Source organism: Pteropus medius, unplaced genomic scaffold (assembly GCF_902729225.1).
Source record: "Pteropus medius unplaced genomic scaffold, Ma_sr-lr_union100, whole genome shotgun sequence".
NCBI classification, from domain to species: Eukaryota; Metazoa; Chordata; class Mammalia; order Chiroptera; family Pteropodidae; genus Pteropus; species Pteropus medius.
The window spans coordinates 635,843-658,116 of NW_024353905.1; positions in this window are offsets into that span (position 1 = coordinate 635,843).

The window sequence follows — 22,274 nt, forward strand, 5'->3', positions numbered from 1 at the left end:
TCATTTTGGGTTAATTTTTGTATATGGTATAAGATATGGGTCCAACTTCATTGTTTTGCATGTGGATGTCCAGTTTCCCAGCACCATTTGTTGAAAAGACTGTTTTTTTCTCCATTGAATGGTCTTAGTGCCCTTGTCAAAAATCATTTGACAGCATGTATGAGGGTTTATTTCTGGGCTCTGTATTTTATTCCATTGGTCTCTATATCTGTCTTTAAGTCAACACCATACCATTTTGAATATCGTAGCTTTGTGGTACATTTTGAAAGTAGGATGTGTGAGTCTTTCGATTTTTTTTTTTTCAAAAAGAATGTGTTGGCTATTCGAGGTCTCTTAAGATTCTTATGAATTTTGGATTGAGTTTCTATTTCTTCATAAATGCTGCTGAGAAGGAATGGTTTCTACAATTAAATTTACGTCCGTTCCGGATGGAGGCTAAGTTTTTCTGTTCTTTGTGTTCAGTATTGTGGGTTTTCACCTGACCGGAAGAAAATTAGTCATCTGGGGTTCAATTGCAATGATGTTGTGTATTTGGAATCAGTTCTCCCCTCTTCCCCCAAAGGATTTGTAACAAATAACAACAAACTTTCTTCTGGCTGTTTCAGCCTCTTCCACTTTCTTCCATATTTTCCGGCTTCCTTCCTTCCTTCCTTCTATTTCGGCTATTCTTATTCCTTCCTTCTATTTCCTTCCTTCCATTCCTTCCTTCCTATTATTTCCTTCGGCTTCTGGCTTCCACCACCGGCTCTCTAACAACAACAACAACAACAACAACAACAACAACAACAACAATTTTCAACAACAACAACAACAACAACAACAACTCTCTCTCTCTCTCATGCTCTCTCTCTCTCTTTCTCTCTCTCTCTCATCTCTCATGTATAACAACAACAAACAGCAATAATAACAACTTTCTAACAACAACATATATTTTGTTGCCCCGGTTTTGTGGTGGTGGTCCATTTGTTTTTAGATCTTTCCAAACTGTTTTTCAAAGACTATTCCTTGTTGGGTATGCTTTGTTCCTTCAGCTTTTGTCCAGCTCATTTTTTTTTTGACACAGATTTCCTTGAACTGCAGGAATGGAAACAGACAAACAAATAAACAAAAAGAGAGATCAACCACCTTTTCCAGTCTTTTCAGACTGGCTCTCTGCTGTGGCAGTCCTTATGGATTAGTTAGGCTTGCTCTGAGCCTAGGTATTACCTGAGGTGAAAGTTTAAGGTTTTCTCAGGATACTGATGAGCACACCTGAGCTTTCTAAATTTCTCATGTATGTGACTGCTTTTGAATGTCCCCTTTCTTTACTTCTTTTAGCAAAATGTCTTTTAGTTCTTTAAATATATTTATAATGGCCATTTTGAAGTCTTGATGTGTTAAATCTGATATCTGGCCCCTCTCACAGGTAATTTCTATTGTCTGATTTTTTCCTTCTTATGGTTTATTTTCCAGTTTCTTTGGATATCTCAATTATTTTTGCTGAAAACTGAACAATTTTGGTAATATATTGTAGCAACTCTGGTTACTAATTCTCCCCTTTCTCTCCAGTGCTTGTTTTTGTGGTCGTTTGTGTATTTATTTATTTTTATTTATTTAATGGCTTAGCTAAATTACTCTAGTGAAGGTGATTTCACCACAGTGTGAAACCTTTGGTGTTGCTCCTCATGGTTCTCAGCCTTGTGCATGTGCTCAATCACAATGAGATAACCGTTTTTATCAGGGATCATTTTGACTACCTCTTTCCTTGATCTCTCTGTTAAACTATCTACTTCATTTGGTATCACACACATCTATCAGTCTCCACTGATTACTGGCTGAATGTTCTATTATTTTTGACAGTGTCTTAGGGCATAATTTGCTCCATAGTCCTGATCCAGTCAGTTTTGTTTAGGGGTAGTTTTTGAGGCCAGACTTTGAAGTTTGTTGTGATCCCAGCAGGGCTCTTAGCTGTATTATTTCCCTGGATCTGTCTAGTGAACTAGCTGGCAGATGATTTAGCTCATTGTTCTCAATTAAGAGAAGCCATTGTTTTCAAGAGTACTCTTAGGCTTGAACTTCCCCTTTATTTGTTTCAAATAAAGTCAGTTCTTTTGGAAGAGCTCTGGAGCTCTTTTCTTATGCACGGCCTCTATCTCTGGGGGAAAAAAAATCTCTGAGGCACTAATCTGAGTGATAAGCATGGCAGCAGACCCTCGTCTTCTCAGATTTCCTTTCTCAGTGTGGAACCTTTATCCTATGAGTGACTTTGGGTAGGGTTGATTGGGTCACCTGTATTCCTGGCCTGTCTTGCCTAGGGTAGAGCCTCTGACCTATGAATAGGGGCTAGGTGGAGAAAGAGAGCTGTCTGCCTCTTGATTGTACTCACTAGAAATTTAGCCTCTTCAACTCAGAGTTGGAAGGGATGAGAAACGCTGGTGGCCTGCCCTTCCAGAAAGATATGGTAATTGTTGTGTGACTGCTGAGGAGAGGGCATGCCCCACCTTCATGACCACACTCATCCAGAGTGGAACCTCCTTTGAACTGACTGGAGGAGGGCGGGAGGGGGGAGTGAGTCATGGCTCATAATCCAGACACTCACCGGTATTACAAAGTTTTAATAGATTTTTCTTGAATAAATAGTTTTTCACTTGATGTGTGCCCTTAGGACAATTTCCAGAGATTTTAAATAGTTTTAAAAAATCATTTTCACCAGTTTTGTTTGTATGCTAGGGAGTGAGTTCATGGAGCTCCTTACTCTGCCATCATGGAGGTGGAATCAATGTCTTGGCAATGATTTTTTTAAGATGCAAGAAACTTGAACATGTATAAAAACTGAGTCAGGAAAAAAAGGGAGGCTAAAGATATAAGAGAGAGGTAACTGATCAAGTTCTTGATAAGGAAGCAGGGAATAGGACACAGAACACTGGTGAAAAGATTAGTCAGTAGGAAAAAAGGCACCTCTTCCAATGTGACAGGAGGGAAGGAGTGAGGAGAGGACAAATAGGGATGCTCACGAGCTTGTAGGTAGTTTGTAACAAGAACTTCAGGACATTACTGTCTGGTGTCTTCTGTTTTTGATGCAGTAGAAAGTGAAGCAAGGGTGAGGTTGGGTGGAGTGGTGTGAGGCCTGAAGTGAATGGGGGTTTGCCAAAACTGCTGTGGAGGTTTGAGGTAGAATTTCCTATTCCTCTCTGCCTTCAGAGAGATGTGCTCAGAATCATGTGCACAAATAAAACTCTTAATGTCTCATGAAATCACAGATGTATTTCTGGTCCTGGATGTTTGCTGAGCTGAATTTCACTGCAAGACAAATGTCCACTTAGACATGTCTATGTGTCACCTTTTATTCAGAAAATTAAACTTGGGAATTTTGCTACCCTATCTTCCAGTTTCAGCCGTCAGGAAGCTTAAGGAACAAACTGAGCCCCCATACTCTCTTAGGCACCTGCTCAAATACATTCCCTTGAATACTTTTCTTCCAGAGGTCTTTACTTTGTCTTATCCCCACAGGATTAGCTCTATCTTCTGTTTTAACTTTTAAGGAGCAGAGGGAGGGAGCTGCCATTTTTAGCTTAGGGCTTAAGAGTGCAGGCTCCAAGAACTCAGATGCTGCCTGTGGGGCCCTGGAAAGCTATTCACACTCTCTAAGCCTCAGTCTCCCCATCTGTAGCATGGGGATGATAATATCTTCTATTTCATAGATAGTGTTTGTGGGGATTAATTGAGACCATTTATGTAAAGCACTTGGCATCATACTTGGATCTTAGTAAGTGCTCAAAAATTCTAATGATTACAGTTATCTCAAATCTTCATTATTCTGTACCAGTGATTTACAGGGAGGAATTTTCTCAAATCCTGGACCTTGGCCGTAATAGATGGCATCTCCTCATTGTACAGATGGGAAAAGTGAAACAGAGCATTTAAGTGGTTCTCCAATCTGGTCGTACATCAAGTTCACCTGCAAACTGATCAGAAACAGATTCTTGGGTCCCTCCCCAACCTATTGAAGTGGACTCTAGATGGGAGGGGTCCAGGAATCTGTATTTATAACATGGCGATTCTGATGTAGTCAGTCTTGCCTTCTAAAGCCTCCAGATGAAATTTAAAGCAAGGCTGGCACCTAGCACATCTCGCTGACCCTGAGATGGTATCCTCAAGGACAGCCTGTACTTTATACTATCCTCCCACTGTCCTTCCATTCTCAGCTGTGATTCCAGAGGAAAGCAAGTTTTGGCCAGTGTGGTTTCCACAACACTTAACAGAATAAATAAATAGGGAAAGCTTCACAGATCAACTCATCCTGTCATTCGCACTCATTTACTAATTCATTCATGCATTTACTCACATTGCATTCACCCATTCTTTCATTTACTCACTCATTTCCTTTTTCATTCACATTTACTCTATGTGTCAATCAGAAGGCTTTCAAAAACAAATGGCACACTCAATGAATATGTGAAGACAAATTAGTAAGACCTAATTTTTAGAGGTGTGAACTGGGTTAAGGGACCTCACAAGACATGTTTAGATACCTATGGACTGCACCAACAGAAAGTCATTTCCACTCCAACAATGGAAGGGTCAAGGGGAGGGAGCAGTTATAAGAAAGTGATGATATTTATAACTATGGAAGAGGGGCTGCCCACAGGAGCTTATGGCCATGGTTAGAGGAACTTAGACACGGCCAAAGCACAACCCAGTAGATAGGGAAGCATGGGAATAAATATCCCAAACTTTTGCTCTGACCACCTTCCATCCTGTGCCAATAGCTCTTGTTGGCAGAACAAAGGAGTCCAGAGGATGCCATCAACAAATGTCAGTCTCCTGAGGCACAGACTGGGATTGACATGAGTAGAGAGTGGCCTAGAGGAACAAATGGAGAGTAATGAAGAGAGATCCCACTTTTCTCTTGCTTTGGGCCGGACCAGCCACCTGTCCTACATCAAAATCTGTGACATGGGCATGTGCTACCTGGTGAACTGAGTGCAGGACCACATCTAGAGTGACACAATTTACTATCTCATGAACACCCATGTCACACTTCACTTCATCTATCTATGTGGGCATAGTGACAGTGAACTCAACCTCAGAGACCACATCAGAGGTGACTCTAGCCTCTGAGCTCGGGGCAAGCTGGCAGGTAGGGCTCTGTGCTCCTGCTTCATGATCTGGCCCAGGAAGCCCTTCCCTTTCCCCTCCTGCCCCCAGGCATGTCACCATGCCCTGAGCTCCATCTCTCCCAGTACTGGCCCATTTCTGGCTCTATGGCATAAGTCTCTTCTCTCCAGCCGAATATAGTGACTGGCATATTATAGGTACCAGCTGAATAAAAGGACACATTTTCCTCAGTGTTTGGCCCTGTGCCTCGGCTTGTTAGCACAGGTTCTTGCTGGGGCGATCACTTAGGGGTGGGACAAGTGGGAAGCGGGATGCAGGACGGAGAGAGCACCTTTGTTTATTGGACACTAGTGTACAGGTGTGGCACCATTTGCTTCCACATGTGTGGCCTCATTTAATCTTCACAGCAGCTCTGTGGGGTGGGCATTACTGCCATCAGTTTATGGACAAAGAAGCTGAGGCCCAGACAGGAGAGTGGCCCCAGGTCACACGGTCAGAGCCAAGACTGAAAACCAGGCCTTCCTACCTGCCCCTCAGCATCCCATACTGCAGAGGTGGCGATGTCCCAAGCAAGGCTCCTTATGAGAAGGCCCATCCTAATGTCTCTATTTCTGTTGCCTTCAGACTGGAAGCCTTCCATCAAGGTGGACTCTGAACTTAGACTTCCACCACTCTCTTTAGAGCAAAGTCAGAGGCCACTGGAGGCGTCATCCCTGCCCTGTGGCACCACCTGCACCCAGAGGTCTCTTGGTTGGGACCAGCCACGGATCTACCCACACAGCTCAGCACCCAGTTTGGACACGTGGCCACCTCCACAGAATGTGCCTCTCTACACACAAACATGCGCACGTACATGCATTTGCCTGTCCCCAATCTTCACGGTCATGGGCACAATGCACTGTGCAAGGTTTATTAAGCACTTTCTCACTGACTGTCACCCATATCAATAACAGTAGCTTTTGTTTACTATGTGCCAGGGAGTGCTCTGGGTACTCCCCATCCACTATCTAATCTGCCATTCACAGAGACTAGGCTGGGTGAGCTAATGCTGTTTGCATCTTACAAGCAGGAGATACAAGGCCAGAGAAGGGTGCATCCCAGGGCACACGGGGACTGTGTAAAGGAGCTGGAACAGTTTAAGCTCGATCACCTACCTCCTAGTCAAGGACTCCTTCCACCAGAGCACACTGAATGCTCACTCATAATCCATAATTAGAATATGTATACACGATGCCCATATTTATGCATATAAATGTGTGCTTGTATCAATGCATTTGTGCAGATGTTCCTCACATACCATCTGTGACCAATAACATGCCTATATGCAGAAGAAGAATGAATCGCTTGCTCATCTGGGCGACCACAACCCTTCATGGTTCCTCTCAGTGCTGTCATTGTTTCCATCAGTGGACTAGCCTTGTCTTGAGACCAGGACATCACATTACCCAGCACAGGGCCATGAACACTGTAGTCACTAACACATGGCTGTTGACTTAACAAGTACATGTCTTAATTGTTGAATGTCTGTGACAGATCGGGATGCTATACGGAGCCTCTAGTAATCCCCAACTGGAGAATCAAAACATGAGCCTCTAGAGTTTTGGAGCAATAGCCATGCCCTTTGTCAAATAATCACTCTCCTTTTGAGAAATAGCTCCTGGCACCTGATGATTAATTTAACAAAGTTAAATTATTTTCCCTGGTAGAGTTAGAATGCCTACCCATGTAACCACAAGTGATTATGCAACCTGAATTGTCCATCCTGGCCTTGGTGCCATCTGATCCACCAAGCTATAGAGTTGTACAGGCAATAACAACACCTCATCACCAAAAGGTGGTGATATAAACAAATTTGGTCTGGAGTAGATCCTGAAAACACAAGTGAGTTACAGGAGGCTCATACTCACACTCTCACAGCACCTACTCCTACCACATTGCTTGCCCTCCCTCAGCTCACACCTAGGTCCCTGTGGCAAGTTACCAATAACCAGCTTATTGAAGAAGAAAAAACTCCAGGAGCATGGCTTGAAGATGACGCTGCATGATAAGCAGGAACTGCCCCGAAGTTGACAGTTGTGGTCTTACAGCCCCACTCAGGTGTGTCTCTGATAGGAAGCATGAAAGGGAAATCTTCCTAGGAGGCAAAACTTGGAGCCATGCCTCTGGTTGACATCTTTATCCAGAAAGCGACCTGGCCAGGGGCACTGATCAATACTGATGACCATTCTAGCCAGTTGGTCAGAGACTGGGAAGGAACAAGATTGGAGAATTAATAGCAATAATAATAATGCAACGAAATATTTAAAGGACACTTATTATGTGCCAGGCACAGTCTAATTGCTTTGCCTACATATATATGAGGAGTAAATGGACAGATGTCTCAGAATGAGCCAAGTGTGTGAATATTTGTGTCCCATGTGAATGTTTACCAAAAGGAGCATGATGTTCCACTCTTTGGAAATCTGTCAACCTCTTTCTCTAGATAGCCCAGTGCTTATTTGAAGAGTCAGTGAGCAAAATTGCCATAGAAGGGATGGGTGTTTTGCAGGGTTTCAATACGGATTTATCTTCGCTTTAGTTGATTTGGCTACCAACACTGTTGAGTGGCCAGTTTCTCAACAGCACAAACCCCAATCAATATGTCACCATTCCCTGGGAAGGCCAGCAAGTTCTTGTGTGATGGAGGTATTATATTGAACCCTTTCCATCATGGAGTGAGCATCAACTTAACCTTACTGAAATAATCACAGATTCTGGAATGGATTTGCCTTCCCTGCCTGTAGTGCTTTTATCAGCACCATTATTCTTGGATTTTCTAATTACTTTAAATACCATTGAAATATCTCATACAATATTTTTTTCTGATCAATGAACACATTTCACAGTGAAGGACATAAGACAATGGTCTAATGACTATGGGCTTCCCTGTTCTTAACATATACACCATCACTCATAATGTCTGCCCTTACAGAAGAGTGGGATGGCATATGGAAGATTATTTTATGGCAACAGGAAACAATACTTTGCAAAATCTGAGGGCCCTCCTACATAATTCAGTGTATTCTTTGAATGAACAACCAACATATGATGTTTTTCTCCCATAAACTGAATATATAGTTCTAGGAACCAAACAATGGAAATAAGAGTGACACCTCTCATCACTTCACTTAGTGAAACTCTTTCAAAAATTTGATTCACAGGAAGTTGATACTATTGGCTATTAGGAACTCCTTGTGGTATTGAAACAATAGGCAAGAGGGGATTTTTATTCTGTGTCTGGGATGAATGATCCTAATTTTTCAAGGGGAAATAGGGATTCTGCTATACAATGGGGTAGGGAAGAGCATGTCCGGAACCCAGGAGATTCACTGCATGACCTTAGCACTGCCGTGTCCAGTGGCAAAAGTTCAAGGCAGATTACAGCAACCCAGTAAAGGTGGGACCTCCAAGAGTTCAGATTCCATGAAATTGCTGTGAAAACAACTTCTAGGGTCCCCTAGGAGCATAATTCACAACTTGCTCCTTCAAGGCACGTCAGGATTGCTGGATCCATTGGAACAGGGCTTAATCTACCTTCTATATATGAGACCGAGATAATCCCCTGGGTGCTTTCATTCACATCATGTCCAAGTTGGTCAAAGAATACAGTAACTGTACACATGCAGGGCCACTATGGGCCTCATGCTTCCATTAATGAATAAAGCAAATAACCATTAAACAGCTAAGGTGCTTGTTAAAAGCAAGGGGCACACATGGATTCAGAAGAGAGATAGAGAAATCAGAATCACCAGCTATGGCCTCTGGACTAGTTTCAGTAATGAGGACTATAACCATTCTCCTTATTTCCTTTTTTGTTCTCTCTCTCTCTCACTCGCTCTCGCTCTTTCATTCTTTTTTTCTTTTGTCCTTCCTTCCTTCCTTTCTTTTTTTCTTTCTTCTTTTCTTTCTTTCTCTTTCATTCTTTCTGTCTGTCTGTCTCAATGTGTGTGTGTGTGTAATTTATTTTCATTCTGTTTTTTCATGTTCACCTCATTGGAGAATATAGTGTGTGAATAGTGATTCAGCATACAATTTAGTTCACAGATTGTAGAATATCAAGAAGGGATTGCAAGGTAACTGGAAGAGGAAAAGATACCATCCTTAAATTCCTGGACTTGGAGTTGGAGGTAGCAGGTGACAAGATTTGGGGTGATCTTTCTGAGAAAGGATGAGTGACAATTATGTATGGATTAGTAGCATTATGTTGAACCAAGACATTTTTGAAAGTATAAATTTTGGCAAATTTTGTTATCTATTTTATTCTCATAAGTAGGTTGGTCTCTAGTAGACAGTTCTTATTTTCTTTCTTTTCTTCTTTTTCCCTTCCCTTCTCTTTTGTTCCCTTCCCTTCTCCTCTCCCCTTCACCCCTTCTTTCTTTCTCCTCAGCATTCATTCTACCTTGTTCATTCAGTCCAAGTGAAACATTATTCTAGGGCTCACATTCTCATGGGGTAGTGGCTAATCACTCACAAAGGTTCTTGGGGGGTGGGCAAAAACATCACCTACTACAATAGTTTGTGGCTTTCTAAAACTCAACCCTACCCGACAATATCTTATTCCTTGGTATCTAATTTGTCTTCTGGGTTTTCTTGGGTATCATATGAGCAGCAATGATGCTGAGGTCATGAAAGATACACAAAATGTATATAAGATCAGAGCTTAAAAACCATGGTGAATAGATGGCTGTGATTGGAGGACTTTAAGTCCATTGCTCATTCTCACAGTCATATCACAAGAAGTGGCCTGTGTGTGCCTATTGGATGCCATTGAATGCATTTACGTTTGAGCTTCATTGCCTTTGTGTGTTATTTTGTCTTTGAGAATGAAATAAAAATAGCTTTTCTTTAATTCTACAAAAGTTATTTGATCTATCATTAATTATGTCAAGTACTGAAAAAAATTATTGACAATACCTGAATGAATATCAAGCAGCTAGTTATATTCTCATATCAAGCAAAAATGACTTAAGTGCACAAAAAATAATTTTAAGAAATTAATTTAAAATTTCAATTGCTTAGAATAAAGTCAAAATGAATTAAAGACTTAAAAGTAAGACCCTAAACCAGAAAATTCTTAGAAGAAAATATAGGCAGTAAATTTTCTGACATTGCTCTTAGTAATATTTGTTTCTGATATATCTCCTTGGGCAAGGGATATAAAAGACAAAATAAACAAATGCGACTACATCAAAGCAAAAAGTTTTTGCACAGCAAAGGAAACCATCAACAAAACAAAAAGGCAATCTACTGAATGAGAGAAGATATTTGCCAGTGGTACAGTTGATAAGGAGTTAATATCCAAAATTTATAAACAACTCATACAATTCAACACACACACAAAACCAAACAATCCAATTTAAAAATAGGCAGAGGACCTGAATGGGTATTTCTCCAAAGAGGACATACAGATGGCCAATAGACATATGAAAAAATGCTCAAGGTCACTAATCATCAGAGAAATGCAAATTAAAACCACTATGAGATATCACCTCACTCCTGTCAGAATAGTTATCATCGACAAATCAAAAAAACAAGTGTTGAAAAGGATGCAGAGAAAAGGGAACCCTCGTGTAATGTTGGTGGAATCACAAATTGGTGCCGCTACTATGAAAAACAGTTTGGAGGTTCCTCAAAAAAATAAAAATAGAACTATTTTATGACCCAGCAACTGCACTTCTGGGTATTTACAAAGAAATTCAAAATTCTAATTTGAAAAGATATATGCACTCTCATGTTTACTGCAGTACTATTTACAATAGCCAAGGTATGGAAGCAGCCTAAGTGCCCATCAAAAGATAACTGGATAAAGAAGAAGTGGTACAATGAAATATTACTTGGTCATAAAAAGAACGAAATCTTACATTTTGTAACAAAATGGATGGACCTAGAGGGAATTATGCTAAGTGAAATAAGTCAGACAGAGAAAGATGAATACCATGTGATCTCACTTATGTGTGTAATCCGAAAAACAAAATAAATAAACAAACAAAACAGAAACAGACTTAGTTACAGAGAACAAACTGATGGTTGCCAGACGGGAGCGGGTTGAGGGCTGGGTGAAAAATGTGATGGGATTAAGAAATACAAATTGGTAGTTACAAATAGTCATGGAGATGTGAAGTACAGCATAGGTAAGATAACCAAGAATATTGTAATAACTATGAATAGTGCCAGGTGGGTACTAGACTAATTAGGGGGATCATTTTGTAAATTATATGTTTGTCTAATCAGTATGCTGTACACTTGAAACTAATATAATATTGAATATCAACTGTAATTGAAAAATAAAAAATAAAATGAAAATGAAAAAAAAACTAATCAAAATTTCAATTGTTTTGCTTGAAAAATTAGTTTTAAAAAATTTGATTATACTACTATTATCATCAAATCATTTTTTGTTTTTTAAATTTGTTTTAAAATACTTTTTATTGTGAAATATTCATATAGAAAAATGCCCAAAACAAAGATATACATAGTTCAATAATAATTTAATCTTAACACCCATCACATAATTGCCAATTTTCCTACGTAACTTGATACACTACAATGTAAATAAATTGCATTTAAAATTGTTCATTAAAGAGTTATAAAGTTAAATGCTAATAGCTTTTTTCCTTTCCTTTGAGATATAATTGATATGTAACATATTAATTTCATGTATACAACATAATGATTTGATATCTATATATATTGCAAAATGATCACCAAAATGTGTCTAGTTAACATTCATTACCACACATAGTTACAATGTTTGTTTGCTGTGATGAGAATTACTCTCTTAGTAACTTTTAAATATACAATACAGATTTATTAACTATAGTCACCATGCTGTACATTACATCTCATGACTCATTTACTTTATGATTTGCAGTTCGTACCTTTTGACCACCTTCACCCATTTCACCCACTCTCATTTATTTTGCATACTCACCACCTCTGCCAGCCCTGGCAACCACCAAATTGTTCACTGTATCTATGAGTTAAGTATTTTTTTATTTTTTATTTTTATTTTTAAAAAGTTTTTTAATTAAGTTATTGGGGTAACATGGGTTAACACATTTATATAATTTTTAGGTGTACGTTATCATTTGACACCTGTATATTCTATTGTGTGTTTACCACCCAAAGTCCAGTTTCCTTCAGCTAGCACATATTTGATCCCCTTTACCCACTTCACCCTCCCCTTATCCCCCTATATTTGACCCCTTTACCCAATTCTACCTTCCGTTCCTCCTCAGCACACTAGTAACCACTACTCTATAGTCTTCTGGTAACCACTAGTCTATAGTCCATGTCCATGAGTCTCTGTTTGTCTGTCCTGCTCATTTGTTGCTTTTAGGTTTATATCCCACATATAAGTGATATCATGTGACTTTCAACTTTTTCTGCCTGGCTTATTTCTCTTAGCATGATTATCTCGAGGTCCATTCATGTTGTTGCAAATGGCAGTATTTCATCTCCTCTTATGGCTGAGTAATATTCCATTGTATATATGTACCATGGCTTCTTTAGCCAGTCATCTATCATAGGACACTTCAGTTGCTTCCATGTCATGGTCACTATGAATAATGCTGCTATGAACACTGGTGTGCAAATATCTTTTGGGATATGGGTTTTCAAGTCTTTGGGGTAAATACCCAGTAGAAGGATTGCTGGATCATATGGTAGATCAATTCTTAGTTTTTTGAGGAACCTCCATACTGTTTTTTTGTAGTGGCTGTATCAATTTGCAGTCCCACCAGCAGTGTGTGAGGGTTCCTTTTTCTCCGCATCCACTCCAACATTTATTACTTGTTCTGTTGATTAGAGCTATTCTAACAGGTGTGAGGTGGTATCTCTTTGTGGTTTTGATTTGCATTTTCCTAATAGCTAGCGATGTTTAGTATCTTTTCATATATTTGTTGGCCATTTGTATGTCCTCTAGAGAGAAGTGTCTGTTCAGGTCCTCTGCTCATTTTTTGATTGGATTGTTTGTTTGTTTTTGTTGTTGTTGTTATTTTGAGTAGTATGAGTTCTTTGTATATTTGGATATTAGGCATTTATTGGAGGTGTTCATTGCAAATATATTTTCCCATTTGGATGGTTGTCTCTTTACCTTGTTGATGATTTCTTTTGGCGAGCAGAAGCTTTTTAGTTTGATGTAGTCCCATTCATTTATTTTTGCTTTTACTTCCCTTGCTTTTGAGGTCAAATTCATAAAATCCTCTTTAAGTCTAAGGTCCTTGAGTTTTGTTCCTATGTTTTCTTCTATGCATTTTATTATTTCAGGTTTTATATTCATGTCTTTAATCCATTTCAAGTTAATTTTGGTGTGTGGTGATAGACAACAGTCTAGTTTCATTCTTTTGCAGGTGGCTTTCCAGTTTCCCAACACCATTTATTGTAGAGGCTTTCCTTTCTCCACCGTATGTTTTTGGCTTCTTTGTCGAAAATTATTTGTCCTTATAAATATAGGTTTACTTCTGGACTCTCTATTCGTCCCACTGGTCCATGTGTCTGTTTTGCTGCCAATACCATGACATTTTGATTACTGTCATTTTGTAGTATAATTTGAAGTTGGGCAGAGTGATGTCTCTAGCCTCGTTCGCTTTTTCTCAGGATGGCTTTGGTAACTCAGGGTTTTTTGTGCTTCCATACAACTTTGATGACTTTTTGTTCTATTTCTTTAAAAAATGCCAATGGTATTTTGATGGGGATTGCATTAAATCTGTATAATGCTTTAGGTAATATGGTCATTTTAACTATGTTGATTCTTCAATCCAAGAGCATGGAATATTTTTCCATTTCTTTGTATTGTCTTCGATTTCTTTTAATAGGGTCTTATATTTTTCATCATATAAGTCCTTTACTTGATTCGTTAAATTTATTCCTAGGTATTTTATTCTTTTTGGGTAATTGCAAAAGGAATTACTTTTTCCACTTCTTTTTCTGACACTTAATTATTAGAGTGCAGGAATGCTATGGATTTTTAAATGTCGATTTTGTATCCAGAGACTTTACTGTATTTATTTATTGTTTCTAGTAGTGTTTTTGTGGAGTCTTTAGGGTTTTCTATATAGAGAATCATGTCATCCGCAAATAGTGACAGTTTGACTTCTTTGTTTCCTATGTGGATGCCTTTTATAAATTTCTCTTGTCTGATTGGACTCGCTAGGTCCTCCAATGTTATATTGAATAACAGTGGTGATAGTGGACAGGCTTCCCTTGTTCCAGGTCTTAGAGGGAAAGTTTTTAGTTTTTCACCATTAAGTATAATGTTGGCTGAGGATTTGTCATAGATGGCCTTTATTATGTTAAGGTACTTTTCTTCTATACCGATTTTGTTAACTGTTTTGATCCTAAATGTGTGCTGTATCTTGTCAAGGTTTTTTTCTACATCTATTGATATGATCATATGATTCTTATTTTTTATTTTGTTTATGTGGTGTACCACATTAATCGATTTGTATATGTTGAACAATCCCTCTGCCCCTGGGATGAAGCCCACTTGATCGTGGTGTGTAATATTTTTAATATGTTGCTGTATTTGATTCGCTAGTGTCGTATTTAATATTTTTGCATTTGTGTTCATGAGAAATATAAGTCTGTAGTTTTCTTTTTTTGTGTTATCTTTACCAAGTTTTGGTATCAGAGTAATATTGTCCTCGTAAAATATGTTGGGAAGTATTACCTCCTCTTTGATTTTTTGGAAGATTTTGAGGAGACTAGGTATTAAATCTTTGAATGTTTGGTAGAATTCACTGGTGAAGCACTCTGGTCCTGGACTTGTACTTTTTGGTAGGTTTTTGATGATTGCTTCAATTTTCATACTGCTGATCAGTCTATTTAGATTTTCCAGATCATCTTGATTCAGTCTAGGAAGATTGTATTTTTCTAAGTACTGGTCCATTTCTTCTAGGTTATTAAATTTTGTGTTATATACTTTTCATAGTATTCTTGTATGGTCCTTTGTATTTCTGTGATATCTGTCATAATTTCCCCTCTTTCAGCTCTGATTTTGTTTATTCGTGTCCTTTCTCCTTTTTCTTTAGTGAGTCTAGCCAGGGGTTTGTCAATTTTATTAACTTTCCCAAAGAACCAGCTTTGTTGAATTTATTTTTTCTATTTTTTTGTTTTGTTTTCAATTTCATTTATTTCTGCTCTAGTTTTGATTATTTCTTTCCTTCTGCTGATTTTAGGCTACATTTGTTCTTCCTTTTCTAGTTTTTTAAGATGAAGCGTTAAGTTGTTTATTTGGGTTCATTCTTCTTTTTGGAGATAGGCCTGTAATGATATGAACTTTCCTCTTATGACCACTTTTGCCGTGTCCCAGAAACTTTGATATGTTGTAATATCATTACCATTTGTTTCCATGTATCTCTTGATCTCTCTTTTTATCTCTTCTCTGACCCAGTCATTTTTCAGTAGCATGTTGTTTAATCTCCATGTATTTCTGGTTTTTCCTAATTTCTTTCTGCAGTTGATCTCTAGTTTCAAAGCATTATGATCAGAGAATATAGTTGTTATATTTTCAACCCTCTAATATTTGTTTAGGCTATCTCTGTGTCCCTGTATGTGGTCAATCCTTGAGAATGTTCCATGTGCACTAGAGAAGAATGTATAAGCAGCTCTTTTGGGATGAAAGGTTCTGTAAATGTCAATTATGTCCTGTTGGTCTAATGTGTCATTTAAGGATGTTATTTCCTTATTGATTTTGTTTGGGTAATCTGTTCATATCTGACACTGGGGTATTTAGTTCCCCTACTACGATAGTGTTTTGGTCTGCTTCTCCCTTTAGTTCTGTTAGTAATTGCTTTCCATATTTCAGGGCTCCTTGATAAGGAGCATAGATATTAATAAGTGTTATGTCTTCTTGGTGCATGATTCCCTTTATCATTATGAAATGTCTCTCAGTATCTTTCTTTACCTTTTTTTATTTTGAAGTCTCTTTCATCTGATATTAGTACCGCTACTCCTCCTTTTCTCTGAATGCCATTTGTTTGAAATATCATTTTCTACCCTTGAGTCTATATTTGTCTTTGGAGCTGAGATGTGTCTCCTGGAGGCAGCATATGGTTGGATTTTGTTTTGTGATCCATTCTGCAACTCTGTCCATTTTTATTGGTGAGTTCAGTCAATTTGCATTTAGGGTGATTATTGAAATGTGAGGTCTTTTTATAACCATTTTATCTTTTGCTTTCTGTTAGCTTGGTGTTTCCATTGCTTCCTTGCCCTTGTGTTTCTGTTTTCTTTATTTTGACTGGCTTTTGTGGGTTTTGCCTCTGGTTCTTCTTGTTTTATGTTATATACTTCAGTTCTGAATCTTTGGTGTGTGTTTACCATTATGAATATGTAAAGGATAGTTTGATATATATACAGTCATCCATTTTCTTCTGCACATGCCTGATCTCCATTCCCTTTTGTGAATATGGATCTTTGAATACTCCTCTTTTCAGTCATTGTTATCTCAATTTGTCTCTTTGTATGCTGAACTTGCATTACTATCTTGCTATAGCAATTCTCTTCTTATTATTTAAGCTTATAATGGCCTGTTCTTAGTAAGGGTTGCACTCCTCTGATTCTATTTGCCTGATAGTCATTTTACTCCTAATTATGTATTTTTTTTTTGTCATTTTGTTTTAGGTGAGCTGACCCCTTTCAGTATTTCCTGTAATGCAGGCCTCGTATTGGAGAATTCCCTCAGTTTCTAAATTCTTGGAAAAGTCTTAATTTCTCCTTCATATTTAAAGGAGAGTTTAGCTGGATACATTATTCTAGGCTGGTAGTTCCTTTACTTAATAGTTTAAATATTTGATTCCATTCCTTTCTGGCTTGTAAGGTTTGCTCTGAAAAGTTCGAGGATAATCTAATGGGTTTACCTTTATAAGTTACCTGGCTGCCTTGAGAATTCTGGCTGCCTTGAGAATTCTGATTTTGTCATTGATTTTTGATAATTTTAATACAATGTGCCTTGGTGAAGGCCTTTTTGGGTTGAGATAATTGGGTGTTCTGTTGACTTCTTGAATTCTAAGCTCCTGCTCATTCCTTAGATTTGGGAAATTCTCGTTAACTATTTGTCTGAAAATGTTTTCTAATCCCTGTTCCTTTTCCTCGCCTTCGATAATGCTCATTATTCTTACGTTTTCTCTCCTGATGGTATCAGCTAGTTCTTGAATTTCTCTCATTATTTTTCATTTGTCGGTTTCTCTCTTCTTCCTTCTGATTTATTTCTAGGTTTCTGTCTTTAATATCATAGATCCTTTCCTCCTTTTGTCGACTCTATTTCCCAAGCTTGCTATTTCGTTTTTCAACTCTTGCAGTGTGTTCTTCATCTCCAGAAGTTCTGTTTGGTTCTTTTTGAGGGTTTCAATTTCCTTGTTCTGCTCATCTAGTTGTTTTTTCAATTCTTGAAATTGTTGATTTGAGTCGTTTGAGATCTCATTGAGTTTTTTCAGAAGTATCATCTTGAATTCTCTGCCATTTAAGTAGCATATTTCTATGTCTGTAAACTTATTTTCCGGAGATTTTTCTCTTTCTTTCTGAGATGTCTTGTCACCTTGGTTGTTCATGGTGTTTAATGGACTATTTCTTCACCTGGGCATTAATGTAAGTGTATTCTGCTGTTTTTTCAGAAAGAAGCTTTATTATATAAAGGTGTCTCTTCAGCCTGTTGCAAAGAGAGTGCTTCTCTTTTGGTTTCCTATAGGTGGTGTCTAAGCCTCTTGAATGTCTGCTTTATATAAAGTCTTAGTAATGCTTTTTAAAATTTTCATGTATTTAATCACGCTCGCTATCCTCAGTTTCAGTCCCTGTCAGTGTCAGCGACGGTCTTGGCAGTGTTTGCTCAGATTCCCCTGGGGTTCCATGGTGATCGGTCTCGGAGGGTATGGGGGCGGTGCCTTCTGGGTTCGGGGTTGGGGATTGTGGCTCTGCCTTGGTTTTGCAACCGGGGCCGGTAAATATCAACTGTTGCTTCTCTGCGGTCCCGTTCCACTTCTCTGTTTTCTGCCCTGATGACTGGGCCCTGCAGCCAGCTGGCCACAGGGCGTTCACAGCTATCCCAGGAAGGAATGTTCAGGGAACTCGCCACATGAACTCTCCACTCCTTTTCCCCTCCCCCTCCTCCTGCAGGGAGCTCTGGCAGCTGTGAGAGGCAGCTTCTTTATTTCTCCCAGTCCACCGCTTGACACCCGGGGTTCTGACCTGTGGTAGCTCTTATGCGCAGATCCCACACTCAGACATGCTGGTGTGCAGTTTGGGTGTTTTTTGTTGAGTTTTAGATATTCAGCTCATTGTTGTTTCAAGGGTAGAGATTTGGGGACCTCTCTTACACTGCCATGTTTCCTGTGTTATCAAGTATTTTTTTTTTGTTTCAGATATAAACGAGAATATACAGTGTTTGTCTTTCTCCATCTGACTTACTTCACTTAGCAAAATGCCCTCAAATTTCAAACATGTCGCAAATGGCAAGATTTCCTTATTTTTATGGGTGAATAATATTCCTTTATATATATATATAAATATATATAAAATATATATATAATAATATCCCTTTATATATATATGGAATGAATTCCCCATAAATAAGGGGGGACTATTGTAGTTTGTATATTAACCCTTTATCAGATATATGATTTACAAATATTTTCTTCAGTAGGTTATTTTTACATTTTGATGATGATTTCTTCTGCAGTGCAGAAGCTTTTTAGTTTGATGTAGTTGACTTGTTTATTTTTGCTTTGATTGCTCTTGCTTTTGGTGTCAAATCCAAAATACCATTGCCAAGGCTGATGTCAAGGAACTTATCACCTATATTTTCATCTAAGGATTTTATGGTTTTAGTTTGTGTTTAAGTCTTTAATCCATTATGAGTTAATTTTTGTGTATAGTGTAAGTTAGTGGTCCAGTTTTCCCAACATCATTTATTGAAGAGACTGGTCTTTCTCTATCATGTATTCTTTGCTCTTTTGTTGTAAATTAATTGACCATATATGTTTGGGTTTATTGCTGGGCTATTCTGTTCCATTAATCTATGTGTCTGTTTTGTTCCAATACCATATTGTTTTGATTACTATATCTTTGTCATATAGTTTAAAATCAGAAAGTATGATACCTCCAGCTTTGTTCTTCTTTCTCAAGATTGCTTTAGTATTTCAGGTCTTTTATGGTTCCATACAAATTTTGTAATTGTTCTATTCTGTGAAAAAATGCTGGTGGAATTTCAGTAGGGATTGCATTCATTCTGTAGATTGCTTTGGGTAGTATGTACATTTAAAAATATTATTTCTCCCAATCCATGAGAATGAAACAACTTTCCATTTATTTGTATCTTTTTGAATTTCTTTCATTATGTCTTTTAAGCTATTTCCTATTTGTCCCGAGAATACTCACTGGTGGGGCTTGCAGTTGTAGTGTTTACTCTGAGATACCTTGTGGATTACAGTGCTAACCTTACCCACAAAGTTTGCCATGAAATATCTCACTTTTATTATTATTTTCGCATCGCTCTAGTATATTGATAGTCTTTGGAAATAAATGATATCATTCTGTTTATAGCATTCAGTTTTTAGTAGTGATATTTCCATTTACAAAATATGGTAATTCTGTATCGCTGAAAATGTCAAATCCTTGAAAACGTTGCATTCTTATATGTGATGTTAACATCGTTCTTGGACAGTTGTTAGCCGAAGATTCATTTGACGAATTTGATTTATGTATACATTTCTGTTACATTAAGATTAGAGACAAATTCTGTTTAGAAATAACTGCAAGAATAGTTTTTATATTTTATTTTCACATTGAAAGCCAGTCAGATTCACTTCAACCTCAAAGAGCGTGTTTATGTAAAATTAAATTAACACTGGTAGTGAATTGCACTTTTTTTCTAAACAGGAAATGAGTTAAAATTTAAATTAACTTTTAACTTAAACATTTCATGTATTCATTATTAATCCTGTGTTGAATAAAATGATTTATATTTACTCTTTTTACATATAAACATATAGTTATTAAATAGATACATGATAAATCTATGGTATTCAAATTTCATGGCAGGGGGAGCAATTTTGGACAAAAATGCCTGAAAAGTCTTCTTAGGGGGTAATAATAAAAAATAGGTGGAGAAACTGCTCTAAGGGCTCTTCCCACTCCTAGCCAAAGAGAAGATACATGATATGATTGATAACATTTGGAATTTAAATGATATAGTGAAGTAAAAACTATAAATTACTGGAGTTTATTCATTACAGTAGGGCCTCCAAGCTGATAAAGGTGGCAAAAACATGAACTACAATCTGTTTACATTTCCCCTGCCACTCTCTCTTCCTGGCTCTGGCTACTTACTTCCCACTTGCCTGGAATCAGATTTGATCTCTTCCTCCCTGCCCCACATGACTTCAGCCCTAACATCAAGGGAATGAGGTACCAGGTGCTGAAGACTTAGTGGTGAAGAGAGTCCCTACTGTCCTGAAGTTCACATTGTAGGGAGAAGATGATGGACACAAACAACCAAACAGATACATGAATAAGATAATTTCTAAAAGTTAAACTTGCAAAGAAAACAAAAAAGACAAGTAAAAAGGTAGTGTGACTGTGTAGGGGTGTGGAACAAGATTAAATAGAGTAGCCAGGGAAGGTCTCTCTAAGGGGGTGAGAGGTGAGGTGAGATTAAATTACAAAAAGGCATCATTTTATGAAGATCCACAGTCATAGCATTCCACACAGGGCGAAACACAAAGGCAAAGGGCCTAGGGTGAGAATGAGCTTGGTGTATTCAAGAGATTTCAGGAAGAAGTCTGACAGAAGAGAGAGAAGGGAGATTATAACTAGATGAGGCAGGAAAGAAATTCTGAAGCAAGACTGTGTTGGGCCATGTCAGCCACAGAAAGGGGTTTAGATTTTATTTTAGGTACAATGAACAGTCATTGGAAGGTTTTGAGCCTGGGGTGACATGATTTATGATCACTCTAATGTGTGGTGAATGGATTATAGTTGGGGCAAAACTGGAAACAGGTCAACCAGTTAAGATGCTTGTTATGAGACCAGTTAGGCGGTCCAGGCAAGAGACCATGATAGCTTAGGCTAAGATAGTGATGAGGGAGAAAGATAAGTGGACAGATTTGGGATATATTTTTACCTGAATAGCTCTATCAATCAACTTGATCTCATTGGTATTTATAAACTGCTCCATCCAACAAGAGCAGAGTGCACATTCTTCTCATGTTTACATAGAACACTCACTAAGAAGACCATATCTTCGGCCATAATGAATTTAAACAGAAAGAAATCATACAAAACATATTATTGGACCACAATGGAAGTAAACTATATATCAATAACAGAAAGAGTGCTGGAAAATCCCCAAATATTTGGAAATTAAACAACGCATTTCTAAATAGTACATAGATCAAATGTCTCAAGGTAATTAAAAAATATTTTGAACAAAATTAAATATAAAATTATCAAAATTTGTGAGATTATACAAATCTCAAAGAATCTACCAAAAAAATCTCCTAGAACTCATATGAAAGTATAGTAAAGTCACAGGACACAAGGTTAATAAAAGTCAATCGCTTTCCTATATACCAGCAATAAACAATTGACATTTGAAATTTAAAAAATACTAGTTACAATGGCAGCAAAACAATAAAATACTTAGGTATAAATATAACAGAATATGTGCAGAATCTGAATGGGGAAAAGAACAAAACATCGAAGAAAGAAATCAAAGACAATCTAAATAAATAGACATTTCATGTGTGTAGACTGGAAGACTTAACATTGCTAAGATGTCAATTCTTCCCAACTTAGTGTATATTTTCAACATAATTTCAGCCGAAATTCCAGATAGTTACATTGTAGACATAGACAAAATAATTCTGAAGTTTACATGGAAAATAAAAGGACCCAGAATAACCAAAACAATACCGAAGAAAAACAAAATTGGAGGATTCATACTACCTGATTTCAAGACTGCCATGGTGGTATAAAGCTACAGAACACAAAACAGTGGTATTGGACTTAAAGGACTCACAGATCAATGGAATAGAATGGAATATATTTTGAGGTAGAGCCAATAGAACTTGTTGATGGATGTATAGGGTGAAGAAAAAAAAAGAATTAACAAGGATTATCTATATGTGCTAAGGGGAATTGGATTT